General features: G+C 41.5%; 1 long non-coding RNA gene across 2 annotated transcripts; it reads left to right on the plus strand.

The window, feature by feature from the left end:
• Positions 1-1,172: 1,172 nt before the first annotated feature.
• Positions 1,173-26,295, plus strand: LOC141773950 (uncharacterized). Of its 2 annotated transcripts, XR_012595211.1 has the most exons (4): positions 1,173-2,182; positions 7,836-7,987; positions 8,078-8,240; positions 22,530-26,295. It is a non-coding gene; the product is annotated as an uncharacterized LOC141773950 (long non-coding RNA). The 2 variants fall into 2 exon arrangements; XR_012595210.1 differs by having other exon boundaries at positions 7,836-8,240.
• The last annotated feature ends 1,591 nt before the right edge of the window (positions 26,296-27,886 follow it).

The following is a 27,886-nucleotide window of genomic DNA, read 5'->3' on the forward strand; positions in this document are numbered from 1 at the left end:
TCACTTCCTGCATCACATTTCAGAAATATTTCACTGAAGCTCACTCATTCAAAAGTCATTGTTTTGAATCTCCATAGATGCATTTTTGATGTCCTTGACCTAAGACTTCAAGTATTTAATCAGGATAAATTGCAAGATTGTCCATAGTTCATCGCGATTAATCACACATTTTTGTATCTGTTCAAATTGTACCTTAAAAGGGAGATTTGTCAAGTATGTAATGCACTAATCAACATGGGAGTAGGCAAATATGCTGCTTTATGCAAATATATGTATATATTTATTATTGTAAATCGATTAACAACACCAAACAATGACAAATATTGTCCAGAAACCCTCACAGGTACTGCATTTAGCATAAAAAATATGCTCAAATCATAACATGGCAAACTGCAGCCCAACAGGCAACAACAGCTGTGTTCTGACTTGACTATGACTTGCCCCAAACTGCATGTGATTATCATAAAGTGGGCATGTCTGTAAAGGGGAGACTCGTGGGTACCCATAGAACCCATTTTCATTCACTTATCTTGAGCTCAGAGGTCAGGGGTGTTTTTTTCTGAGTATTATTTAGCCTCCGTTGCGGCAGTCTTGTATGACATGGTTGGTACCGATGGATTCCTTAAAGATAGGGTCAACGATGTTGGAAAGCTTGCATAATTTGAAAGTAGCGTCGCCTCAGGAGCTCAGCCTAAACCCACCCCCACCCCTCGGGGCTCCTTCCAAGGCAACGCCCCTCCACACACATGCACAAGCACCGCCGCATCGTAACTACTTCACAGACACAGAGCGGAGAGAGGACCTCAACTCAACAACGCTACCTCATGACAAGTACCCGCGGCAGTGCTATTTTTGGCTGAGTTTTCTCTTCCATTCTCCAGTAAACTTGCGCCGGCGACGCGCTTTGAGTTCAGGCTGTTGCGTGCCAGTACGAGCAGGGAGATAGGGAGTCATCTGATTGGTTCTTTCCAAGCGGACCGCGAGGCATTGATTGGTAGATGTTTTTACAGGATTACAGCAGCTACAGATGACGGCTCTTTTCCGGTCGTTTTTCAGAGCTCATAAGTAATGGATCGCTGTCGGGGCATAAAGACCATTTTAACCAATATAATACATAGTGTATACTGGATAACATCATTAACCCTGCCTTTAAGTTTTATAGTTTCATATGATGCCAGTATCTTCAAGCTACCTTTTAAAACTGAGTCTGCTACAACCTTAAAAATCACAAGTTGCATTAATTCGAGAAAAAAATTAGTGGCAATAAAACAACTTAGCGTTAACGCGTTATCGTGTTAATTTTGACTGCCCTACCTAAGACCTAAGCCATTCATAGCTCTTGATGAAGACAGTAAGTAAACATCTGTGTAATGCCTTTATGTTTCACACCAGCCCCAAACAAAATGGCAGGAAGTCTAGACATGGAATATCCCTGGCCTGTAACCCAGCATTGACCAGAGGAGATGATGTCAGAGACCCGGGACCTGCGAAGGCAGACAGACAGAAGTGTGTTCCTCCCTGGGATTTCCTATCATGTCTCTCTTATGTCTGTCCAAGTCAACACTGAAACAAACTCAATGCACCTGCCACCTTTTTATAATATCTTTAGAAGTCTCTCTCTCTCTCTTTAAACGGTATTGAAGGCTTGTGTCGTCATTATCATTGGCCACCGGGGAGGCTGATCGCTGACATAAAGTCATAGGACGGATTGTTTTTCCAAACACAGGGAGGAAAGCCCTGGTTGCATAACAGTGTTTACGTCCAAAACAGGATGTTCCAGCCAGTCGCAGCTTTTCCTTCGATCATGGCCTTGAAGGAAGGTGAACTCCGACATCTCAACCCTGAGGTGTTGGCTTACACAAACACAAACACGTACAGCGCACACATTCAAAGGCCCTGGAATGAATACTGAGTGTGCTTGGCTTGCATATGCAGAAAATGACATTAACTGTCACTATTTCATTCCCAATAGGTGAGAGTTTTCCTCTCCGTCGTCCGTAGATGTTGCAAGAATAGGGATGATTTGATGAAAAGAAGGACAGAGGGTTCAAATACAGAGGATGGAAAACAGGCTCGGACATCTGCTCACGCCTCGCTTCTTTTATCTTGACACAAAAAGGCTGGAAACACAAAATCCCGTTGCCATCAACAACAGCAGTCTGGTTGCACGCTGCTCCCAAAGGTCAGTGAACCACACACACACACAAACACACACACACACACGTTTCCTCTCTAACAGGAAGTGGCGGGCTAAGCGGGGGAGAGAGTTAATATCTGAGGTAAAAGTGCTATAAATAGGAAGCATTGTATTTGCGGCTGGCAAATGTAGACATTGGAGAGATGGGGGCAGGAAAGGCCACGTTAGTCAAATTCACAGCGCCTTGGAATGCACACAGCCTCGATTACATGTGAGAAAACATTAGCGGCGTTTTCAAGGCGAGCTGTGTTTTTTACGCCGTCAGCAAAAATCACTTGAACTCTGACAACTTCAAAAGGGGGTCAGAATAATGACGTGACTTTTTCTCAGCCTTTAAAGTTGTGATCTAGTGTTTATGTTGCTGCAGCTGGGTGGGAATCATGCTTGTATCTTAGCTTCAGAGGAATGTTTCTTATGAATACTGATACATTTGATGCCTCTAAAGCCTCCTCTTGTTGTCCTCTGGTTGAACAACAGGGTAGATGAGACATTGTGTATACTGCAAGCGAGCCTAAGCAGAGCAAATAAAGAGCCAGTACAAAAATGTATAAAAATATATAAAAGTAACATGATTACAATGGTATAATATCGTAACTTATGTAGTAAGTTTTGTTTTTAAATATCAAAAATACATAGACCACGTTGATCTACATGAACACTTCCTAGTGCGTGCACTATTTGCTTCTCTGTTGCTGTTCGTTGTGTGCATGTGTGCAATGATCACCTTGTTAACTGAGAGAATTCAAACATTTTTGTTAGTTACCATGTGTTTTAATGTGTGGTTAAGTAATTATCATTGAATATTACAAAGAAATGCTTAATTTTAAAGATACTCTGTACAATATCCAGATCATTAATGTAGCAGCAAACAAATATTGTCTATGTAAAGATATAGAAGAGTAATGTCTACCTGAGCAGAGAATGAAGTCTCTCTCCCTCTGTGTGTGTTGTAATCAGAGCTGCTCTGTGCTTTGTTGACATAGCCGGGCTGGTCGCACATGCTCTTAGTGCACGTTGCACTGCTGTCATATGGTGGTTACAACTGATAACGCCGTCCCGCCGTCCGGAAGAAATTATTTTGTAACATAGGTCAACATGTAACAGGAGTCACAGGATATAGTAACCGATTGGCTGCGGGTCCTCTCTGGCCGCACTTTGCCGCTAAAAGTAAAACTTTTCCCAACTTTTGTTGGGCTGCACTTCACCAACGGAATCAAACGGCTGCAGCTCGCTGAGCTCGGGAGCAGCTGTCACAGCTTTCCATAGACGTTACATGGCAGTTCACCGCAGGCCGCACTCCGCCACTGCTCTGGTGGGATTTGTGGGGTTAGCTCTGTCAGCAGTGTTTGCCGTTGTTTTCACTGTTAGCGCTGTTAGCATCATTGGCTACAAGCATGCGACTCAGCTCTCACCATGTTGAGAGCCGTGCAGAGGCAATAGAAATGCTCCCAATCTCGCATTTAGCACCTTAAAATAATGGCAAATAATATGTTGGTAATCAATGCATTCAGAAGTACCCCATTAATGATACGTTTAGCTCTTAAGTCATGACGCATAGTTTTCCACTACATGCCAGTACATTAGCCTCTATCAGGGAGTTTTTATGGAAGTTTCAGGGTTCAGAGATTACAACTCTTAAATATATGTTCATCTGTGTGAGTAAACAGTATGTTAGATATACTGTGTAAGAATAGAGCACAGAAAATGTAATGAATGAATAAATATTGATAGGAAGCAAAAGAATAAACAAAAGAAAAAGAAAGTCGGTTGAAAAATGAAGCAATATACTTGGATGAAAGTTGCTCAACAATAAGCTCAATTATAAGCAATAAGCATTGCTTTATTGGAGTCATGAGACAAAAATGCCGAGAACCGCTCCTCCAGTTTACTGAGGGTACATTTTGTGCTCTAGGTTGGTCAAGTTAATCATCCTGTCCAGGACAGCTGCGTTTATCTGGGTCTACATTTGTGCTTGTTAGTACGTGCGTGTGTTAGCAGACACCTATCGTAGTTAGACAGGTGGCCGGCAGTGTCACATGTCACCGATTGACTACGCAAAGGTGACAGAGTGCAACCCAACACTTTATCACCATGGTTCCCGTCCCATGAATGCTTCGCCCTCCCCTCCACCTCTGCATCTCGGTGCAATTTACATCTTCATAACACGCTGTAATGACTGGTTTTGTTATATGCCTGCCACCCAAGAGTACCTGGAAATCCCTGTAGTTACAAGCCTGGCTTTTTTTCTTCCTTTTTTTTTTTTTTAGATGATTCAAACATTACATAAGCAAATCACATATGTTAAAGCCACTATGCTCCCAGTTTAATGGAAGAAAAGCTCACATCTCTTGAAGAGTTATTCTTGCAGGAATCAGACATGGAATCCCATAATGAGTTGAAATCTCTCGAGGAGTTTTTTTTAATTACAGTTATATGTATATCCTGTTGTGAATAAGGATCTAGTGTCATCTATAATCATCTATTACTGTAGTTCTGATGCAAAACGTCTCCACAGAGAGAGAGCAGTGTTTTCCTCGCAGCTGAGGAACATAGTGTGATGGTCACCTGAACAGTACGTGTTGTTGACTTGACCGAGATAAACCTACGGAATACCAAGAAATTCACGTTGCGACGCTGCTCGTAAATCTTGCTCGGGTTTATGGGAGGCAGATGGCAACATTGTTTGGCGTTGATGTGCTTTGCGGTGTTCACAGCAACTCAAATCAAGTGTTTCTCAAAGGACTGATGCTGCCAGCCCTGCTAAGTATACTCTCCTATTACAAGAAAAAGGAGTGCCGTAGGGCCACAGACTATTTGACAACGCGTACGCTGCCAAGCATTTATTCCATTTTGGAAATGTGTTGCCATGCCGCCCAAACATTTCCCATTCTGCGTGCGTACCACTATAGAATAGGAGAGAGAGAGGAAAGTGGGAGAAGGGCAGTTTTACTCGGTGGAAGGACACGTGCTGAGAGAGGAAACACATGCCCCCCTTTTTTTTATTCTATGAATCCTTTTTCTTTTGTGAGCAAAAGGGTAGCACACACAGGAGACTGCCTGTTGACTTGCTACATACACAGTGATGACTGAGTGCCAAACAATGGGGGGACTGAAATAGACATGTTGTTGCATCGGCTGGTCCACATCCATCCATCACATCAGTCACATCTGGGTCGACTATTGCTGCCTGCGAGTGCTTTCCTCCTGGTGCGAATCCAGAGCGGCTGTTGCTCATGAATCAAGGCGAAAAATCGACCGCATAGTGAATATGTGCAGAAACTAATGAACACTTCCTGAAAAACAAATGAACGGAGCTGTTCTGTGACAAATATGGCATTCATCTGTCTGTTAGCAAATAATCGCCCTTATGCAACAGCTTCATTTGTAATGCAGCAACTCAAATAACCCTTTGTGCACAGGGTTAAATCCCTGGAAAACGCAAAGGCAGAGTAAACAGATCTGTATCAGTGTTCTGTATAAAAACCTTGATTTATAATCTGGCTTCAGGTCAGCTGCCCTGACAGTTTAAATCGCTGAGATTTTTGTTTTTTTACGACTTGACGAGAGTGACCAAAGCAGACAGACAGACAGGGTTGAGTCAGGACACTTAAGCTGCAAGCAAACTGAAATCAGGAGGCACAGCTGCAGCCTGCCTGTTTACCTTTGACCTTGAGTAGAAAGGTAGTGGTGGGGGGTTGTCATTTCAGGAGTCTTGCCTTGGTCATGGTTAATAGAGGCTGAATTGGTGCAACTACCACCTGGGGTGATAATGGATGTGAGGTGACCCCGGGTTTGACAGCATCAATCGGTTTAAAGTGAATTGCTTACTAGCATTTGTAAGATAATACTATTTATTATTATAATAAGTTAAATTAAAGTTTAAGTTTTAGTGATCATTACAGCCCCCCAGACCCTTTGGAGAAAATTTTAATTTTTTATGGTCTGTATGCGCAGCTGGCTGTCAGACAAGTGGTCAGGGACCGTCTACAAAGTGCAACGCCGAAAAGAGAAAAATATTCTTTCGATTTTTTATGGGACAAATATTCAATAACTTCAGTATTATGCAGTGTAGTACCACCAAAATCACTTCACACATCAATGGTCTCTTCCTGACTATACTTATCAAACTAATTAAGACATTTTGATGTTACTACACTTTATAAAAGTGAAGTTATTGAATATTGTTCCCCTTAAAAATTCCCCAAAATTATGCAAAAGCATATTTTTCCAAACTAAGTGTTGTAGTACAACTATGAGGAGACCATTGATGTGTGAAGTAATTTTGATGGTACTACACTGTATAATAGTGAAGTTATGGAATCTTTTTTATAGCATCTCTTTTCGGCGTTGCACTTTGTAGACGGTCCCTGACCAGTCATCTGACAGCCAGCTGCAAGACCAATGTAATGTGTACAGCTTGAAGGTTGCCTCGTTTTGATTGAAATGAGGTTGTAGCTTGTTGTCTACCTTACTACGGTTAGAAAGAGCCGTTGTTTGTGTTTTAACAACATTTCTGTTATGAGTTACTGATCCAGGAAGTTTGAATCTGTCAATATCTTTCCAACTTTACCAAAGTACATCATTTAGGGGGGCTCTGTACATCAGCAATGCGTTGACTGTCAGGAAAGATTGGAAGAAGTGCTCTATGAAGTAACACGTTCCCTCGAGTTACTAACTCAAGGGAACAAGTTAGCTAACTCGAGGGAACGAGTTACCTAACTCAAGAGTACGAGATACTAACTTGAGGGCACGAATTAATAAAAATGTTCTCTTAGGGGTCTAGGGTGGCTCCGTAGATCATGGTGTTGTCTCCATGGCATCTTATTTATCTCATTATGTTATTATGTTATGTTAATCCCTTAGGAGTTTCAAAACCTTTTCTGCAGAATTTATGTTTTTTTTCCTTTTTCACTAATAATAATAAACTAAAAATGAATACACTGGAGGAACAGGTTTCAATGGGTAAAAAGAAAATAACATTTTCAAAGTCTGCGTTTGTTAACAAAATATTCCAGACAGGACAGACACATGGCAATTATCACAATTTAAGACACAGCAACTAGAACCGTCGACCTTGACCTTTACAACCTGCACCTGCTCCCTGAGGAACTTTGAGCTCTGAGTTGAGGTGAATGACAAAAACAAAATAAATCACAAATGGGTGCATATGGCAGGATGGGATAGTGATCATAAAGATCCAGAGCCATGCAGCCCTGACCAATTCTGGTGCCCTAGGCAAGATTTTAGCTGGTGAAAGTTTCTTAAACAGTGTTATTTTTGTGTATACAGGACTGACATAGCCTCTTAACCTGCTTATAATATAGCTACCACATTGACTTTGATTTTTAGACAGCCCCTCCCCCCCTTTTTAAGACTCCTTTTTTCTTGTTGTCTTGTTATATGTTGTTTTTATATATAAAAAAAGAATTAAATCTGACCAGAATGCACCAGTAACAGTAACAGTAACACATTGTAAAAGACAAAGTAATATACAGTACATCTTTTAAATGAAATTGTCTTGTTTGAATTGGCCAAAAAATTCTGCATACATGGGCTGCTGCATGCTTTTTCCTCACTGTTTGTGTTGTCAGGTGTCTCTGAAATGACTTGTACATTGTATCTCTGCTCTTATTCTCAGATACCATTTACAAAATCCTTCTTCTGAGAGACTTCAAACAGAGCAGAGGACCTCCTCTGCAGCCATCAAGTAATTCATTACGCAGACCAACACACACAAAGGGCTGCCTCAAACAGCTTCTGTGTACATGACTTGAAATGAACTTGCAGCAGGTAACCTATGGACTATACAGCTCTGTAGCGGTGTGTTGTGTAGATTACACAATCGGAGTAGTGAGAATAATAAATTCTGACGTCCATCAGATCTACTCTACCGCCCTCCAGCTGGGTCCTGTGGGTGCGTACAGGAAAGGCGCCTGCCTTCGGTCACACATCTGTAAACATGGGCAGACGAGGAGGCAGCAGACGCCGATGTTATCACAACAGACATTAGCCGCCGGGCGGACAGCAAATGAACATGAAAATGGTAATTAGGTTCAAATTAAGTCCCTGGATAAACATGTTGGTAGGTTTGTGACTGATCAACAAACACAGCTAGAGGACACTTCAAATGCTCAAAAACAACATGTAATTTAAAGGGGAATATTAGTACATTTTTACCATTCAAGAAATTCATGAATGGTCCCCACATTTTTTAAAAGTCCTTGATTTTTTTTCCCTTTAAAGGTGCAATGTATAACATGTAGCCGCCTGTTCCAAACAAATAGGGGGCAGCATATCACCTCTACTACTGGGTCCATACAATCTAAATTGTATCAGTCATCTGTTCTAATAAATAGTTTGTTTATTGGACTAAATCCAAAGTGGCAGAAATGAGAAAACGACCCGCACCTTCATCTCGTCTTCCCCCGCGTCCAGGAGACTACCCCGCTGGGAGGAGAGCGGTAGGCACTCGGCAGCTCCAGGAGACGGACGCCCAGTCAGCGGCCGCGGCAACTGGAATTCAGCCAGCCCAAACCCCAGCACTAAGAGTCACAGCGAGCTAGTGGAGCGCTGGTTTGTTGATACAAAATTGAAACGCACACGGACCATGGATGTATTATTGACAAGCCCTCGAGGCAGCTCTACATCTTCGTCCTCTCATGAGGACAGACTGGACGTTACAATGATTCATTATCGCCTCTTGAGGTACAAGTAGTATAACAAGACAGGACAGGCCGGGGCTAGCTGGTTAGCATGCTCATTTCAGTAGATATCTCTGCAACACAATACATAGACGTCTTTGACATATCAACACTGTAACTTCACAATCTGTTGATAATTTTAGTTCATTTTTTTTAAATGTTTTAATCTAAAATTCAGGCCATATCTTACACATTGCACCTTTAATGCTACATGTTTCCATAGATAGTGTGCTTGAATGTCCTTTTAGCCCCTTGTCAAGAGACGGTTTTGGGGAATTTTTCCAGAACAAAGCAATTGTATATTTTGGTTTGCAAATAACAAAAATATCCATCTTTTTATAAACCATCGGTTTCTAGCTACATACTGTCGAAAACTTGGGACACAAAGGACGATCCTAAGAGAAACACATATTACATTTTAAAATCAGATCTAAAATGGGCTGGCAGCCACACACAAATTATGGAATATAATCATGGATGAAATTCTTGGTTCCGCATTTTGAAGAGGAAGCCCATTTTCAATATTGTAAGACTCACAAACTGTTAAAATGTGTCTTGCCAAAATGAATTTCATAATGCAGCTCATCAGATATTTGGCATTATTCTTTGATTGGAACCACATTTCTCTTTTTCCTGTAAAACAATTATAGCAAGTCTCGTATTTTATTCAGCAAAGTGCTCATTAAGCGACTGGAGTTGTGCAATGAATGGATTCAGTATGATGAATGTTTTGTTTCCCAAAATCGGAGGGGAGGAGGAACAAACAGGATCTTGGAATGCCCTCAAATCCTGTGGGAGAAGATATTCTTGATGCGGCTGGTTTCAGTGTTTCAGGTTCCCACCGAGTACTGACAGATTACTAATCTGTGTGAGCCAGTGTTGCTGCTTTGGTGTGGGTCTCTGTCAAGGATAGGCACAGATAGTCCCGTTTGATCTCGCTGGGAAGAGAGAAAATTAGAGTGCTTAGAAAATCCTTGGTAAAGCATCAGCAGCCTTTATCTCTGTAGACGTAGTACATCGTGTTTGTACTCATTTTACTTTTCTCAGCCAAGCAAAGTCATCCGGACCTATTATTTTCAGGTGCATAGTTGTATTTTGGGCTTCTACTAGAACATGTTTACATGCTTTAATGTTCAAAAAACTTTTTTTTCTCATACCTGCTGTGCTGTAGCTCTTTTCACTCTGTCTGAAATGCCCTCCAAGCTGCCCCGTTCTCACTCCAAACTCGTCAAATGCCGCTGTTTGGTAGGTGCCCCTTAGCATCGGAAACCGATGCACAGAGGCGTGCTTTAGCAACAGTATCTGACGTACTGGGCTTTCAACTAACTCCAATGTAAATCCAATTGTGTTATTTGACGTCGGAGCAAGTGACCTAGTATTATTAATGATATTATTCACGACTCGTCGGTATCGTCAGCCCCGTGAGTTGCTAGTCAGTGAAGTTAACATCAACCACGACCGTTTCCTAATCCTGACTAAGTGGTTGCGTTGCCTAAACCTAACTTCCTGTGAAAACGGAAGTTTATTTTGAAAGGACACTATGCATGTAACGAGTGTGTATTGACACGCTGTTTCTGGTCCTTCCAAAAGTAACGCAAGAGGGGTACCTCGTGCGTCAGTCTCTGATGCTGTGGGGTACTGACCAAGCAATGGTATTGGGAGTTGGAGTTGGGAGTGAGAATGTGTTGTCCAAGCCCAGTCTGCTCTGATTGGTCAGCTGGACCACTGTTGTGATTGGTCAACCGAACCAAACTCTTCGGCCTCTGCTCCAGCTCCACTCTAACTAGCTTTGTTTGAGAGCGTGACACATTTGCATAATATCTGCCGTTAGGCATTATTTTGCATAATACCTGCTTAGCTTAGGTATTATGTAAATGTGTTACTTGGTGACATCACCAAGAAGAAGAAAAAGTGAAACTTCAAACAAGGTGTTTCAGGCAGTTCAGGAGCAGTGTTTCTGTGAGGGAGAGTAACTCCCTTTGGTGTGGACTTTGGGCTTTGTAACTTTGCAGACCTTTTACATGCACACAAAATTATATAACACACTAAAGGAAAGAGAAAAGCACAGAAACACAATAGGTCCTCTTTAAAATCACTACTTCAGAGAGGGGGAAAGGTTACACCTGTTACTGACAAAGAGAGCGAGCTAGGGAGGCTTACTGTATGTATGCATTCATCTGTCTGCAGTCTTTAACTTTCTTTGTAAAGACTCGACTGTTGTTTCTGTCTCATGTTTTCACTTCCCCTTACATCCTCGGTCTCGATGACGAGCACAAGCAAAGTCGGCCTTTGTGTAGAAGCTCTACTGGGTGCAAACAGTGCATGGGTGTCTTTATAATGTACAGTGTGCCATCATAGAGATATGAGTAAATGAGAAAGAGGACAATAAAGCTTTATGGGTAAGCAAAGATGGGGCTGTAGGCCTGCAGGTTTGCATGTCTGTGACAAAAGAGAAAGGCCTCTTCCCATGTTTGTACAGTGTGCGCTTTCCAAGTGTGCGCCCTGGCCGCTTCTGCACTGTTTGTGTACAGTCTGTGCATGCCTTCCAGCGATCAAACAATGCGGCCGTCTGTGTAGGAGTCACTCAGTGTACAAGTCGGTTTATGCTCTTCACTCCTGTCTGAGATTTGGACATTTCCTCTTGTTCTGGTTCTTTTTATAGCTCCTCCCTTCCTTTGACCCATAATCAGGGAGATTAAAGGATGGGAGGAGTGTCGGAGGAGGGAGCAGAGATGGGGGGTCTCTTCTTATTTTCTCTTTATTCCGTCACTGAGTTGTCTGATCCGTCCTCTCTGGAGCACGTGGCACGTGGTTTCTTTCCCAAGATTAGGGAGCAAAGTCCATGCAGAGGGGAGGAAGTCGAACTGTCACCGGTGCTCCAATTTATCAGCTTCCCTTTAAGATTTACAGCCGTGCCGTGGTCTACTCCTCTGCACGAGAATCCACAGGCTGCTATGAAGAGTGAGGCACACACACACACACACACAGAGATACACAGTGTCATGCATACCACAGGCACTCCATCATGTTGGCGTATATATATATGTGTTGTGCACACTTCTCTCTCTGAGAAAAAGAGGAAACAGGGAGAGGATGAGTTGTGAAATATAGGGTAGAGTTGATTGAACCAAGAGTGCAGCAGTGTAACACAAACAGCCAAGATTTAAACAACTTCTCTTCTGCAAATTTACACTGTTACAAGACACTGGCCGCAGTATTTTTGTGTGAGAAAGCCACAAAGCATTTTTCAACCTTTGTCCTTCATCACACACGCTGGATGATTTGTAAGTCGGGGGTAAATACGAGTAAATACATCACAATGTAGTCCACAAAGGCCTTGTAAGGAGTTTGGGTTTGGAAAGCCCCATAGCATGCTATTCATTTTCCCTCTCCTGCGCTCGCCAGCCCACTCCACCCGGCTATTATGGCAGGGTTGCTCTCCAGGGACCCCCAACACAGACGCGAGTTTGGAAACCCCAAGCATGCCCGACCGCCTGCATTTCAGCGAAGAGGAAAAGAGAGGAAGGAAAGGATGAAGACAAATGAGAGAACAGCCTTGTTCCTGGCTGCATCCTCCTGCAGTCTGTGATTTCCATCCAATGTGAATGTAAACAAACAAGGACATGAAAGAAGAAAACATGGGCACAGTGGAGAGAAAAACAAGAGGAGGCGAAGGAGGAGAGAAGAAACAGTCAGGAGGCAAAACATATCTTGGCACGAGGCGTGAGATACGAGTCACCAGCTCATTTACTGGTACCACTGCCAGACACTGAAACAAAAAACACATGCGGGCAACAAAAAGCTGGCTTCCAGACACACCGGCACACAGACAGGACCTTCTATGACACACGTCAGTCTAAACCACAGGTCAACAGCTGCAGGACAAAGATTTCTGATCTGGGTCACAAGATAAATCTGGAGACGATTAACAGAATCAGAAGAAACCCATTTTGGTAGCACTTTCTATGACACAATGTCTATAATGCATTGTAAACATACTTATAATCATCTTATAGCACTGTATAATTATAGTTATAAGCACTTCTTATTGCTTTATAACAATAATCATAACACATTATAAAGCATTTTATAACACTATACTTCAAGTTTATGTTAGGAAGTAAATTTAAGTTCAGTTCAAGGCAAGGCAAGGCAGCTTTATTTGTATAGCACATTTCAGCAACAGGGCAATTCAAAGTGCTCTACATAAACATTCAAGAACATTGCGACAAAGTGCAAAAGAACATTAAGACATAATTAAAACAGTAAAACATAAAAACATTAAATATTAGAAAATAAAAACAAGCTAAAAATAAAAGCTAGGATCGAAGCTAAAATAGAGTATATAACACACAAGAGTAACAGCTCTAGTGCAGTATAAGATCATTATCTGGTTTAATAAAAGGCAGCAGCAAACAGGAAAGCTTTAAGCTTTGATTTAAAAGAACTCAGAGTTGTAGCGGTCCTGCAGGTTTCTGGGAGCTTGTTGAAAATATTTGGTACATAAAAACTGAACGCTGCTTCTGCATGTTTAGTTCTGACTCTGGGGACACTAAGCAGACCTGATCCAGACGACCTGAGAGGTCTGGATGGTTTATAACACAGCAGAAGATCAGAAATGTATTTTGGCCCTAAACCATTTAGTGCTTTGTAAACCAGCAGGAGTATTTTGAAATCAATTCTCTGAGAGACAGGGAGCCAGTGTAGAGACCTGTAGATCTGTAGAGAGTTCAAGTATAATCCCAAGTAATAAGTACACTAATATCAATGTATCAGTAGTATACTTGTAAGTGTACTACTTGAATACTTCTTCGAACTAAATTGGTCAACTTTTTAGTTTATAAAAGTATACTTTTCAGTATACTTTAAATGTAAGAGTAGTAAACTTTGAGTACACAACTGGTTTACATCCAAATTGTATCTTGTAACTACTAGTTTAATAGATTACACTGCTGGTATACTTGTAAGTTTTCTTTAAGTGAACTTATAGTACTTAGCCAAATATACTTATACATTTCTGTAAACTTTTCAGTATAAGCCACGTGTACTTGGACTTTTCTGTATACTTGCCAAGTACACTAAGACTTGTTTGTGTACTTGTCTGTATAAGCTAAGTATACTTAAGTATAATTTTGTAAGTATATCTCTGATAAGTACATAAAAAGTAAACTGAAAGCATACTCTCTTATTTTAAGTTTAAAAGAAGTATACTAATAGCACACTTGAATAAACTTCTTTTAGGTAAGGGAATCTTGAGCTCCAAACCGCTGGGATACATATCTTCCAACGTGGCCGACTCTGACCCCGTCACGAAATCATAAATATCACCAATATAACTAAATTGTAGTTAAACAAAACTACCAATCCTACCTTTAACATTGATTTTCTTTTTTAAATCATAATAAATGTCAAGGAACAATCATGAGGTCAGCTGTTTTCTAGGGATGCCAGCTAAACACATGGGCGTTTGATGAATACTTCTATACCGATAAATCACGCTGTCAGCTTATGACATCCAGGCCCTGTGTTATAACAAACTGTTACATAACCTGGTACCATGTGAAAAGGCCCGTGTCCATGGGTGGACCTGTGCAGAGAACAGGACGTCAGGGACAGATTGATTAGGTGTCAGGAGAGCAGGAGGAAGGAGCTTTATGAGCTTTAGGCTCCAGTTTCTTTTTTCAGCATTAGTCACTATTACCTCTTTCTGTTTCCAACTATCTTCTTTCATCATATGTTTACTGATAGGAGCAAGGAAGCTCTCAGTGTTGATTGAGTAAAACCTCACGTGTAAAGTATCTGTGCAGCACAAATCCTCTGCAGCATCAAAGGGAACTTTGTGTTTGTTTCTAAAATTGGTTCACTTTTCACATGAATTGAGCCATAATTAGGTTTTCACATTTTACTCCACAGTCCCAGACGTTCTGCTTGACCTGTGTGGAGTTGTAGAGATTATCAGATTTAGCTTCCCTGTTATCCAATATCCTCCGCTGGGGACGCATGGCAAACATATATTCACCAATCTAAGCCCATATGGAGCCATCGTAACAGCTCTGGGTAGACACAGAGACTCCCTGCAGAAAAAGAGGGAGGTTTCATTCAAAGCAATTTCCTTCTTTCCCTTCATTTTCTTCATTCCATTTTATCTTCCCCTGGTGCATACCATGGAAGCTATAGTGGTGTTTCCAGCTGCCAAAACCGGCCACAAAGTGCTTTAAAATCTGTGTCATATGGCCTTTCTGTGCTTTGCTCTCCCCGCGGCCTCACCACTTAAAAAGACTGCAGCCACTGTGACATAAAGGCAGAATGTGCTGGATGTTCAACAACAGCGTATACACTTTTTGTTTGGATGTATAAACAGAGTCGATCTGCTTTCTGATCTGTCATTTATCCGTATGTAAATATTTACTTGAAACTTCCTCCTATTCAGAAGATTTCATGTTCAGGACGTGAGGCAAAAATACCTCCCATGCATCAGATTTTGGAGGGCGGCCAATCATTGAAACGGTTGCTGTGGCAGGTGATCCTATAAGGATGTGAGCTGTCAGAACTGCATATAGGTTGATGTACAGATACAGGCAGCAAAAATAACTATACAGCACCGGGTGTTGTGACGTTGTGTGTCTCAACTCTTGGTGTATATTTAAAGTTTTTATATCATTCTGCAGATTCCCAGTGGTGTTCCTTCTGTATTCAAATCCGAAAATTCCAATTTTGGTCAAAGTATGTACTGTATGTTTTAGTGTAAAAAAAAGAAGCTATTTTCCCAAGCCTAAAAATATATAGCTAAATATAGCATACACTTAAACTGATAATGATTTTTTTAGGTAGCTAAAATACGTTTTTCTTCTGCTCCCCTCCACAGCTGCTTTGCCTTGCCGTCAGACCGCCCTTTCCAACCGGGAGCTGAAGCAGTTATATCGCTCTCATCAAAGCCACCAGACTACATTCACAAAAACAGTAATTTTACCTCCCAGAACGCGGGAGTATACATACTACCCCACTTAAAAAAATCCAAACTAACCCCTTCAGTTATTTAAAATTAGCACAGCTAATGTTGACTCAGCTAGTGCTAGCGTTCACATTATGCATAGCCTTATTGATTATCTTACTCTGGTAACCTACATTACTGCTTTTTGCTAACGGCCGAGTCTGCATTTCCATCTGGAAACTGCGGAAAAGAACGCAGATGGATCCACCCTTTAAGGAAAGAATGACTTCAAACCAGCATTTGTTGATTTTTTTTGGATAGTTGAGGGAAGTGCAACAAGCTGTAAACACAGCATTGATCCCATTTTAAAGTTGTTATGGAGAATGTGTTAGCATGCAGTTGCCTATTTACATGGAGCAACATTAGCATTCAGTTGGAGTTGTGTTTCTGGCTACCTGATGAATCAGGTCCAATATTCACTCTGCTTTTAGCTCCGTTTTTGGTCTCCACCACCAAATCCCAAGGGAAATATCTGTCTCTTTAGCTGCTAAATGCTCCTCTATGTTCTCCAGCTATTTGCTAACTTTGTCTGTTTTCTGCTTGGTGCTGGGAAGGTAGTGTACAGTGAGTTTATCAGAGCATTTTTTTTGCTGAAAACATCTGCCTGCTACAGCTGGAAACAAGGTCAAGGAGAGCAGTGATACTGAACAAAGTAAAGTTATAACAAAACAATCAGCTGAAAGACGCTAAAACGCCCGTTGAGTTGAGGCGATCTGCAATGTCGGGGTGATAATTTTTTGTAGGTTCACCAGGACGCCCGACACCTTTCACATTACACAAAGTCATCGAAGCCATTGTTAATGTAAAAATATTGATTAGTGCAGCCACAGTGGATGACAGTGATGGTGGATTTTTTCATTTTCAGTAGGAACGTTTAGATAAACATTGGAGTTTCTGTGTTTTCCTTTGCCAGTTTCTATCTATGATTCGTTGATTGGATGGACTCCAGACTTGTGACAGAGCTTGTTTTTGTAGATGAACGTTACTTTCCTTAGACCTGCTGCTAACACTGCACTGTATATTTAGCTTGGAATTACCTGAACACCATCTTGTTACTGGCATAAAGCCCTTTGGATTACTGTAGGTGTTTGTCCAACAGAGAGTGTCAGACAGGGAAAAGCTCTCAGAGCTGACATGGAAATTGTGGGTTTGTGAAAGAGGGAGTGAGCTGACATGCAAAAACAAACAGCACTCTTCCTTCTTTTGTGAAATCCTGAAGGGAGGTTTCCCTGCATACTGCCAACTTCAAACTGTCATTGGTTGGTCAAAGATCTTATCAAGGATTGTTTTTATGATAAATACAGTACTGATGATGAGGGATTGAAAGTAAACATGTTGAATCACTATTGATCAGAAAAGTTCTTCTACTTTAAACATTTCAGAAAGGTCCTTCCCCCCTCATCCACAGATTGGTGTAAGGTTTCTGCCTTCCATCTGTCCGGCTGCATGCCTCCCCCGCCCGCCACCCTGTCTCTGTTCCACTAATGGTGGTTGTGTTCAATAAAAATGCACAGAGAAGTCTTTCTAAGTCACACACTCAAGTAACCGGGTTTGACACATGCAAACTCTGTTAGAGTAACCCAATTAAGCTAATACTTGATCATGAGAAACACAATTAAAATGCCTGACTGTCTCTGATGCTTAAATAAGATACTGAGAAAGTGTAACGGCTGTTGAATATTTGGCATCATCACTGAGTCTTTTTCAAGCTTTTTTTGTTGGCAGTCTGTCCTATCTGTGAATATTCTGGTCAGTTTATGTATTTACTTTTTCATTTTGTCATTGAGTGAGATCCCTGTTTGTAAGTCCTGTGACCTCAGATCACTTTGCAACACATTGGTTGGTTACAAAGATGAGGTAGTTGTGTTTCCTTTCAATTGTAAACTGTGAATTTTAAGCAAACTCTTGTAATGTTGCAAATTAGAAATGCAAATGAGGCGCATTTCCATCAACTGGTTTGGAGCGAATAAACTTAGATACGCAAAGCATAGTTTCGTCAGAAGTTGGCGGTATAGGCTCATAGGTCATGTGAGTTAAATGTTCGCTACATCAGAACTTATTCGACAAAGGCGTTTCCATATCCCATTTAGTCCATCAAGTCTTTTGCAAAAACACCTCAAGTCAGTGTAAAACGTTTTTTGGTCAATTGAGGAAGTTTTATCGAATTTACCGTTTCCATACAGCTTTTCTAATGCGATACTTAAAGATGTGCATAAAATACATTAATGGAAACACCTCTAGAGAACCTATAACTGCTCTTTCAATTAGGAAAGGTCACCTTCCCTCTTCATTTACTATTTGCACCTTAAAGAAATAGTTCGACACTCAATCAGGTTAGCTTAGCTTAGCACAAAGACTGGAAACAGGGGGAAACAGTTAGTCCAACAGCAACAAAGTTTTCCCACCAGCACACTAATGAACAGGTCAGGCTATATCTCATTTGCTTAATCCATACAAACCCACCCCCCAAAGTTTTATGGATGGTTATGTGTCAGGCTATTTCCTGGTCAGTCGAGTCTGAGACAAGACCAAGTCCTAAGGGAGTCAAGACCAGGTCAAGACCGAGTCCAGAGCAAATCGAGTCCTGTTCAAGACCAGAGAGTGGTATCGATCTTCTCATCTATCTCTCGAAGCGAATAGGCCTAGGCATATTTCCCCAAATGTTTAACTATTCCTTTAAATGTATGCAGCACACTGGTACTTTAAAGGGCACATCCTTATACATGCCCATGAATACACAGTGCAAACAATGTTTACCACAAGGGGTTATCTGTAATACAGGAAGTGCGTGTGTAATGAAGGAACCCTAATTAAAAGATAAACACACCACACCTCGTACTGTCTTGTCCTGTCAGATCCTGTCTCACTCTGCCTGACTGCTGCCTCTGGGTCAACAGGAGTGGCAGCTGCATATACCTGACTTTTTTAAATCGCTACCAGGCTTAGTTTTTATTGTCCCAAGAGCATCAAAGCTGTTGCAGCACTCCTCTTTGAAGGGAATGCTATATCCATGTGCAAACTGCTATAAGAAAAAACATGAAACTAGGTGTGTTCAATGCACACAATTATATCAGTTTCAGCTTGGAGAAAGATGCACTAACCAACACTCCTTAAGCATACCTATGAACACATCATGATTTGTTAAAGGGCATTTCTTTGATGAAACTATGCATTAGGTCACCTTTACCTGTCACTCCCACACATACCCAATGAAGGGCACACAGACGGAGGCATGTGGAGACACACAGAACGAAAGTGAGAAAGACGGAGCACGGTGTGTTTACTTTATCAGCTCGTCATGGCATGGCCCGAACAAAAGGCCAAAAGGTTTTTTTGGCCAGACAATACTCCTTGCAGGTTATTTCTGGTGCCCCGGCGGTGGAGAAGGATGAAAGATCGGCCACAAAGGAAAGAATGTGGTTCCTGTTGTGGTCTTAGGGGGTCATGGGCGAGTAGATGTGGGGGTGGGGTGTCTGCCTTTTCACATTGGGTGGCCCCTGGGGTGCAGGAGTCAAGGTTTGCTGCGGGAGGAGGGGTGAAGGGAGGGGAAAATGGGTGTTTATAGGCAAGAGCTTGAGGGGTCAGAGGCATGAGTTACGTTGTGAGAACAGGACGATACAAAGGATGTCACCTCGGTATAACCCGGCCAAAGATAAGCGCGCTTTAAGGAATGAAGACAGTCAAGTTTTCACTGACGTAAGGTTTAAAACTGAAATGGTGATGGAAGTGGAAATGGCTGAAGTCTTTGACAGCAGCAGCCACTGACATTGAACTTAAGACCTGACAGTTACCCTGAAGGGACATCTTGTCCTCTGCTAGTACAACAAGATAAATACTGACAGAGGAGACACATGCCATGTAAATCCCTGTGTTAACATTGCCTTCACTACTTGTATTTGTGTACACTACATGAGTATGTGTGCATATGTGCGTAAGCAGCCTGGTCTCCTAAAATGTACCCTAACCCCATACAATGAAACTGTATTGTCAATTACGTTTCGACGAGTCAATTTATTTTCTCCTGGATCAGGTTTGTTTTTGACATATCACAAATCCGTTTCTAATCATGGTTCACGGAAGTCCGCGGAGGGGGAAGGTCAGGAGGTCAGGTAGACGGGTGGGTCAAATGAACAAAGGAGAACTTTCACCCAGTTGACTGCTGTGTGTGTCCCATGTGAAACCAAAAGTCAATGTTCACTTATTTTAAAATACATCCATAACTTAAAGGAGCAGTGTCTAGGATCTGGTGGTATCTAGTGATGAGGTTCTCCTGTGTGCAAAGCGTGTATGAGAACTACGATGGCTGACGCGAAAATGCAAGAGTTGTGTATGTCATTTGGAGCAGAGTCAGCGTGAAGAGTGTGTGTGTACGTGGGAAGTGAGTGGTGAAGCAAGAGCGAGAGAGTGGCGGCGACACTGTTCCATTAAATAACGTAACAAACATAGCCTACCTATTTTAAGCCAAACCATGATCTTTTAATAAATGTAACCAAGTAGTTTTGTTGCATTTTTTTTTTTTTTTTTTTCAATTTACAACATTAAAGCTAGGATTTGTAATCTTAAGAAATTAGCAAGACTGCACTAGATTAAAAAAATTATCCAACCGAGAAACTCAGCCCAGTTTTGCCAACTCTTTTCCAATGAAAGTAGCTAGCAGCACTAACTCCAAAAGTCCCTAAATCTAGCAAGAAAGTTGCCATGTCGGCAACACTGACAGTCCGTCCCTTCAGGCGTCCCTCCAAAGCCACTCCCCCACAATTTCACAGGCAGAGTACACGCAGGTAGACAGGCAGGTAGCCTGTCCAATTTCATTTCATTTGGCCCGAATGAAATGACTGGAAGGGCTTATTACAGTCCTGTGACAGTCACACAGATACCAGACTTTTTCTTTTTTTTGTCAGAGCCTTTGATTCATTGATTGCAGGATATAAAGAGAGTTTCAAGAAATACAACAAGAAATATTTTTGAGGAAAATTAGCAACTCTAGCTTTAACCATGTGTTTAAAACTACAGCCGTAATCCGGGAGAAAATCGAAACGTTGCTGAGAATGCAGTTTAATTGTATGGGAACATCAATTTGTAGGAGACAGGGTTGGCGTGAGAGACATTATGTCCTTGCTTCTGTGGATGTTTACTGTGTTAATATCATGTGCTGACACTTCTGCTACATTACACGCAGCTAAGATCCTGTTATCATATAATATAGGACACCGTGAGAGTGTTTTTCGAGCAGTGTGTGTGCACATGCTCCGCTTTGGGCAGGCCGCCATAACTGCCATCAACAAACGCTGCCACAAAATCTAGTTCTGCCACTGTCTGTCTGTCTGGCTGTCTGTGTTCACTGCAGCCACAGCACTGTCATTATCACAATTGATTCCGATCTTCTCTGCACAAGGAGTTGGGTAGACGCCAACCAAATAACAAAACAATTCAGATGACATAAAGATTTTAATGGCATGGGAAGCACCGCTCTAAATGGACACAAAAGATCCTCTTCCCTCAGGGAAGTGAGACCAGGACTCCAGAGGCCTGTACTACGAAGCAGGATTTGCCGTTAGCGAGGTAACTTCAGGGTTAACCCTGGGTTTTCCGTCCTACGAAGGTGGTTCACTTCTTACCGGGGTAGATCGCCATGGTAACTGATGCTGAACAGCTAACCTGCTCCGGAGCAGGTTATGTTCCATATTAGAGATCAACTCGTATAAAAGCACCGCCTACTGACCAATCAGAGCTCGGTGCAGTGATTGTATGATAATATTACACACATATGAAGAAGTTTAAGTCAAAATCCAGACTAAAAACAACACAGTTTAAACTAACAAATACAGGAAGGACAGATGGATTTATGCTATGGGTGTTTACCGCTTTGAATTATGTTTTTATATTTATTTTTTTACTTGCTCTTGAGTCCATTTCACATCGCCTCAGAGGGGGGAAGCAGGTGAAAGAAGGTTTAAATAGTCATAGACGCCAACAATTGGCCACAGGGCATAAAGAAAGTGTAATCCATTCATCCATTAATCTCCTAAAAGCTTTTAATATCTGGACGACTATATCTAATTTTTGAGTATTCCGTTAAATTAATAAGTCTGTTAATTTACGCATTCATACATCGGGAGTTTTTTCTTTTGCCAGCTGTTCTTCCTGCATTTGGCAGCTTCAACTGTGTTACTGTTAGCCTGGATTAAGTGTTTAACTTCTTCGTATTTGTCTAATATAGTTTGCTCTTCCTTTGTTAAATGTGCCGCTCTGCCTGTCTGTGGACTTGTCCATGTCTGTGATTGGTCATATCGCGCAAACACCGCCCCGTTCATGTGAGCGCGCTCACAGCCAGACTGAGAAACCCTGGGTTTGATTTACCGAGTTGATAACCACCTTCGTAGGACCACTTAGCGTGATCTTGTTTGTTAGGTTTACTGAAGCCAGATAACGAGAAGATACCCTGAGTATGTTTAACTCGCTTTGTAGTACAGGCCTCTGCATGTATTCAAATATATCATGGCATGCAAATGTTGAGAAGTCTTTTGTGGTGGTGATGATGGTGGCAGAAATCACAAAATCATCATGTTTTCACTTTCTGGGTCTTTGTAACATCCCTCGCTCTCCCTTTTCTCTACTCCGTGTGGTTGCGTGTGTGCAGTCTAATTGGCAGAGTGGTCTGGGACCCCGTGGCTGCTTGCCTGGAAGGCCGGCACAACAATACAGGAAGCCGGCACTTATCTGAAAGGGATGTGGAGGCGGAGGAAACAGCAGACAAGTCGAGAACTGTGCAGGATTTCTCATAAATGTATTCAAAAGAAGGTAATCTTTGTTCGATTATGAATCTAAAAGGAATGAAAACAATCTGTGTGTGCAGGAGAGGAAAGCATGTGGGAAACTGAGAGCGAGGCAGCAGCGTGTAAGGTCCCGGGGATGTTTGGAGTTTACACTGACCACCATTTACTGATTCGTTTGTTTGTTTACCTGGTGATGACATACACGGAGCTTTGCTGATGTGTATCATCCAGAGTGCAACTGAGTCTGTATGACAACTTGGAATACCAAAAGAAATCATTGTATTCTCAATGGCATTTTTTGTGTTAATTTCTCCTTTTCCTGCAACAAAAGTGTAAATTTACACTATATACATTATGTGCATTTGCTCAAGATCAACACAGTACACTTTCCATTGTAAATAAGTTTCAGTGCCACTTTATTTGTTGTTCAAAAATGTGGGCTGATGTGCGGTGCTTGGTATTTCCTCAACTGATCTCTAGATGGCTGCCGGGTCACAAACTTTCTAATTTTACAGCTAAACAGTACACTACGAGATGTTTCTGAAAACATTTTGTGCGAGAAATAGTCATTCCAGTAACAGAATATTGATTCATATTTAATCAGCGCTGCCTAGTTTGACCGTTTGATCGGAGATGGCGAGTGATTGACAGCTGCTCAGAGAAGCCAAGGCTCCAGCTCAGCTCTGATTGGTTGTTTTCCTCCGGTCTGTGAAATCTTGCAGATGCCATTAGAAGCACCGGAGGACACCGAAGGACACCGGAGGCACATGATCTTTTTCGGATTACCTTGTCATACACTACTGTCAGGATATAGTGACCGTTTTATAAAAATAACTTTTAGAATTATATTTACGCCAATTCTACCCACTGCTGCTTTAACTCTGCTGTTGTGTTATTATTAATGTTGTGCACCACAGGATCTGCTCCAGGTCATGTTGAAAGATGATTAAACAATAATTAAGCAGGCAATACTGGAAATGATTTATAAATCACACTGATGTAACCTTTAACTGTCAGAATAACTTGTTATGCATGTGTTTGTTATGCATCAGATGAATGCTGATCCATGGTTTTACCTTTAGCCCTGGGGAGAATGACATGCTGTCTCAAGCTGGCCAACTTCATTCATTCATTCAACTCTACCTCCTCAGAAAAGCTCGGTAAACCTGAACTCCACATAAGCTCCTCTGAGATAAGAAAAACCTGTTGAATTGCTTTATTGTCTTGTGCAACTTCTTGTAGACGAGTCTGGGAAACATCAGCAGACAGATGGATTCTATTGATGTCAGTCTAACCAATGAAATGTAGAAATGTTATGATGGGAAAAACAGTTTTCCTCATTAAGCCCTGCACAAGATTACATTTTGTAAGCGTTACATTCTCCTTCAGTATTTGGATTTCAGCTCTGTTAATGGTTATCTATCTTGCCATTCATTCAGTACCTTGTGTTTCCTGTGTTCCCCTCTCCTCTTGTCTCCATGTCCACAGTTTGTCGTGTGTAGGTGTGTGTGTGTGTGTGTGTCACCTGCCATTCATCATCTCCTCGTCTCTGCAGTATATCTACCCCAGAGCCGATGTTCAGTTCTTCCCTACACAGTTCCCAGTTCCCTTTGAACTGAGCATTTTTACTCCCTATATGCTTTGGAATCTTACTTAATATGGCTGAATAACCTATGCAGTGCACTTCACATGGAACTACTATAGGCGATCGTAACGCACCCAGTGTCGTAAAAAAAAAAGTAATTTTTCAACTCACAAATTTGCCTTATGGGGCTTTACTCCCCCCTAAAAGAACCCTTAAACAGGGAAAAGGTAATGCAGAAACTGCGATAGATGAGGTGTGTACAGAATACATCAAAATAGCAAAATTACAATATGGAAAATCAGGATTGACAATATCATAGAAAGATTGTGAACCTGAGCCACATGACCTCCTCTCCACCATGGAGACCTGGAACACGTTCTCATCCCAACTCGTCACATATTGCCGCTTTGTCACGCCCCTTTGTGTCACTTTATTTCCGGCATCAAAACCACTATAGTTCCCCTTGGCGTCACTTTAGGTTTATGCAACAAAACCAGTATAGATAGGTTTAGGAAAGAACTACATGTTTGGGAATAAAACTACTACGTTGGTACAGTGAAAATGACACTGAACATTGGGGACAAGAACGAACAGCTGATTGTAACGTGACTCACGGGACACGAACAGCGGTCTCCTGGATGAAAGCCTTGTGTTTGTTGGACCCATCCACCTCTACTCCCACCCGCCCGGTGTGTGTCTCTGCGCTTTTAATGCTACATTACCACACTCCCGGCACACTTTCTCTGTGTGTTTACTGTTGCTGCGGATGGGTTTACACTATAGTTAATTGAATGCCCGGTGCCGTGTGCTGCGGTAGCGGACGGCATCATTCACACAAGGGAGAGAGAGAGTCAGCAGGGCCCCCATGTTCCTTCGTGTCTGTTTACATCATGTACACGAACAATACTGGAACAATAAGACCCCAAACTGAGCCGTTTCCCCCCCCCAAAATTCCCATTTGGACAATGGCTTCAATTCACAATGACAAAGAGATTGATGTCAGTCCATCCCAAATCCCCCCTGAGCATCAGGTAATCTAACACAGAGATGGAACGGCAGATTTCTCTACTTCAAGAACTCCCCAATAATCCACCAAGATTCCCTTTCACTGAGCGAAGTGGTTCCACCATTTACTTGAAAGGGGCTGTGTAATGGTACTAATAATAGTTTCTCTATGTTGGGAGAATAACCTGAACAAGCAGGTTGCTTTTAAACTCCTGACTTTGTAAAATGATCTCAGCCGATCAGCTGCTCTGCCCCTGCAGGGTTTGTACACACACTGGAGGTAATTGAGAGAGCAGAGCAGTGCTGGGAAGACACAGCAAGGCGTAAACAGGTTTGGGTAAGGCAGCGCATAACTATTTACGCAGCGAACCGAAGCTTTTGCATCTGGCCTTGAGCAAATAAAAAAATCACAAATTGCATTCAAGTGCAATGCACACGCAGAAACACAATATATTTGCAGCTAGGGGTATTACATCCCCTTCCTGAAATGTCATTCTGTTGCACGGCGCTCCAGTAAAAAGCCGTCTAGATGGCTATCTGGCAGAAGGACAGGAAATTTGAGGAGCCATAACCAAACCAATAAGCCCAGCGCTGATTATTCAACACCCTGGCCTAGAGGCAGCTGTCAGGGTAGTCGAACACTCCCCACGGCTTTGAACCTGAGCAGAGCCTTCGTGGGAGAAGATAGATGAAGCCGGGTGGAGAGCTGCATGGCTCTGACTTCAGCATGGCAGCTGTGTGTGTGTGTGTGTGTGTGTGTGTGTGTGTGTGTGTGTGTGTGTGTGTGTGTGTGTGTGTGTGTGTGTGTGTGTGTGTGTGTGTGTGTGCGTGTGTGTGTGTGTGTGTGTGTGTCCCTGTGTGCACAGATCTTAGACAACAATATGGCAGTTAACCTTCCTTCATCTACCAGCGGAAATGACCACAATGCTAATGTTTAACAAAGACAGGTGACAGGGAGTGTGTTTATATCCTTTGATAACCTCTTCCTGACCTTTCTATCACAGGCTCATCTTCTAATAGTCCTTGTCGGGGGGGGGCGGTCACTAATCATTTCACAGACTGTTGCACAACACCTTTAACCAGCTCCAAAGGAACAAACTGTGCTGCCAATAACGCTTGTACTTAATAAAGGCATCCAGTGACACACTTACACAGTGATAAACACAAACACAAGTGCACAAGCCACAACATGTTTTAGCAATATTTGAGCTTGGACGGTTTTATGACCGTGATTAACACTGAGCATGTAAAGGCTAAATCCAGTGACCAAAACAATAAAGCCCATCGTAAAAATATCATGTCATTTGTGGGTAAACAAACTCCAGCCAGGCCAACACACTCTGTAGCACCTCATTACAGCGCAGAGCCAGCAGATGGCACCATTCCTCTGTTATTATGTGCAGAGGTGGTGATAAGTTCAATGTTCAGTCCAGAAGTCTCATTTAAATACTCATTTACCCTCACGAACTGCACAGCCAGATTTTCATTATATCACAGTGACCACCCTCAGTAGTGTTAGTGCGAGTGAGAGTTTTTGTGTGTTAAAATAAAAGGTTACTATGTGGTATTTTGATGTGTTGCATTGCTGCACTGGATGTCACACGCATGAAAATATAATTGAATTAACCTCATACTGTTTATGAGATAATTACTTCTGTTATTTATTAATCACAAAAACACATGGAGACCGACCAGAAAACCTCCTCTGATGAATGTTCAGGGTGAGATCTCTGAGCTCACTGCTCCCTCTTCTGACACAGAAGTAGTAGCTCACTCCTCTGTGTAAATAATGTGACAGATGTGATGTAAAAGAAATGTGTTAAAATAATGGGATGAATATTTAGGTGTTTAGAGTATTTATTTAGGCCTGTTAAAGTCTGAAATTGCTAATAGGACATTAAGCTATGGAGTCAGATCAGTCTCAATATTAATGAATGCGCACAGAAGGATTCACAAATGTATTTTGTGATTTATATATAAATGAATCTCCACAAAAATATTTTTGACAAGCAGTTTGTAAATGCAGGTTCAACAGTTTGAATATAAATGTAACAACATCCAAATATGTTTTTGATGGAAACTGCAAATACTTTTAAATAATTTGTGGATTTCTATTACATTTATTTAAACAAGAAATATTTGTGTGTGCATCATACAATATTTGTGAACCTTTAATTATTATTATTATTATTATTATTATTAATAATATTATTATTATTATATGTGGATTTATTTTTACATTTATATACAATGATAACTATTTTGTGTGCATTGAAAAATATTTTTGTGCATCATTTATATGTATATACCTGTATAAATCACAAAATACATTTGTAAATCCTTCTGTGTGCATTCATAAATATTGAGACAGATCTGACTCCATATTAAACAGCACACAATATGTGATGTCACTCTTCCCTGTGCCATAATCCAAAGCAAAAACTAGAATAGTAAATGATGATTTCTACAATAAAACAAAAGCAAGAACCCAAATAGAGGTTCAGTTCGGAGTTTAACCAAATTACATGCCACTATATATACAAATACTATAGCAAATAGTAGCCAATTTAACCATTAGCGTATCTAATTAGGCTACTTTACATACTGTCATTTTCTGCAGTAGATGTGTTG

The sequence above is a fragment of the Sebastes fasciatus genome, chromosome 9 (genome assembly GCF_043250625.1).
Source record: "Sebastes fasciatus isolate fSebFas1 chromosome 9, fSebFas1.pri, whole genome shotgun sequence".
NCBI lineage: Eukaryota > Metazoa > Chordata > Actinopteri > Perciformes > Sebastidae > Sebastes > Sebastes fasciatus.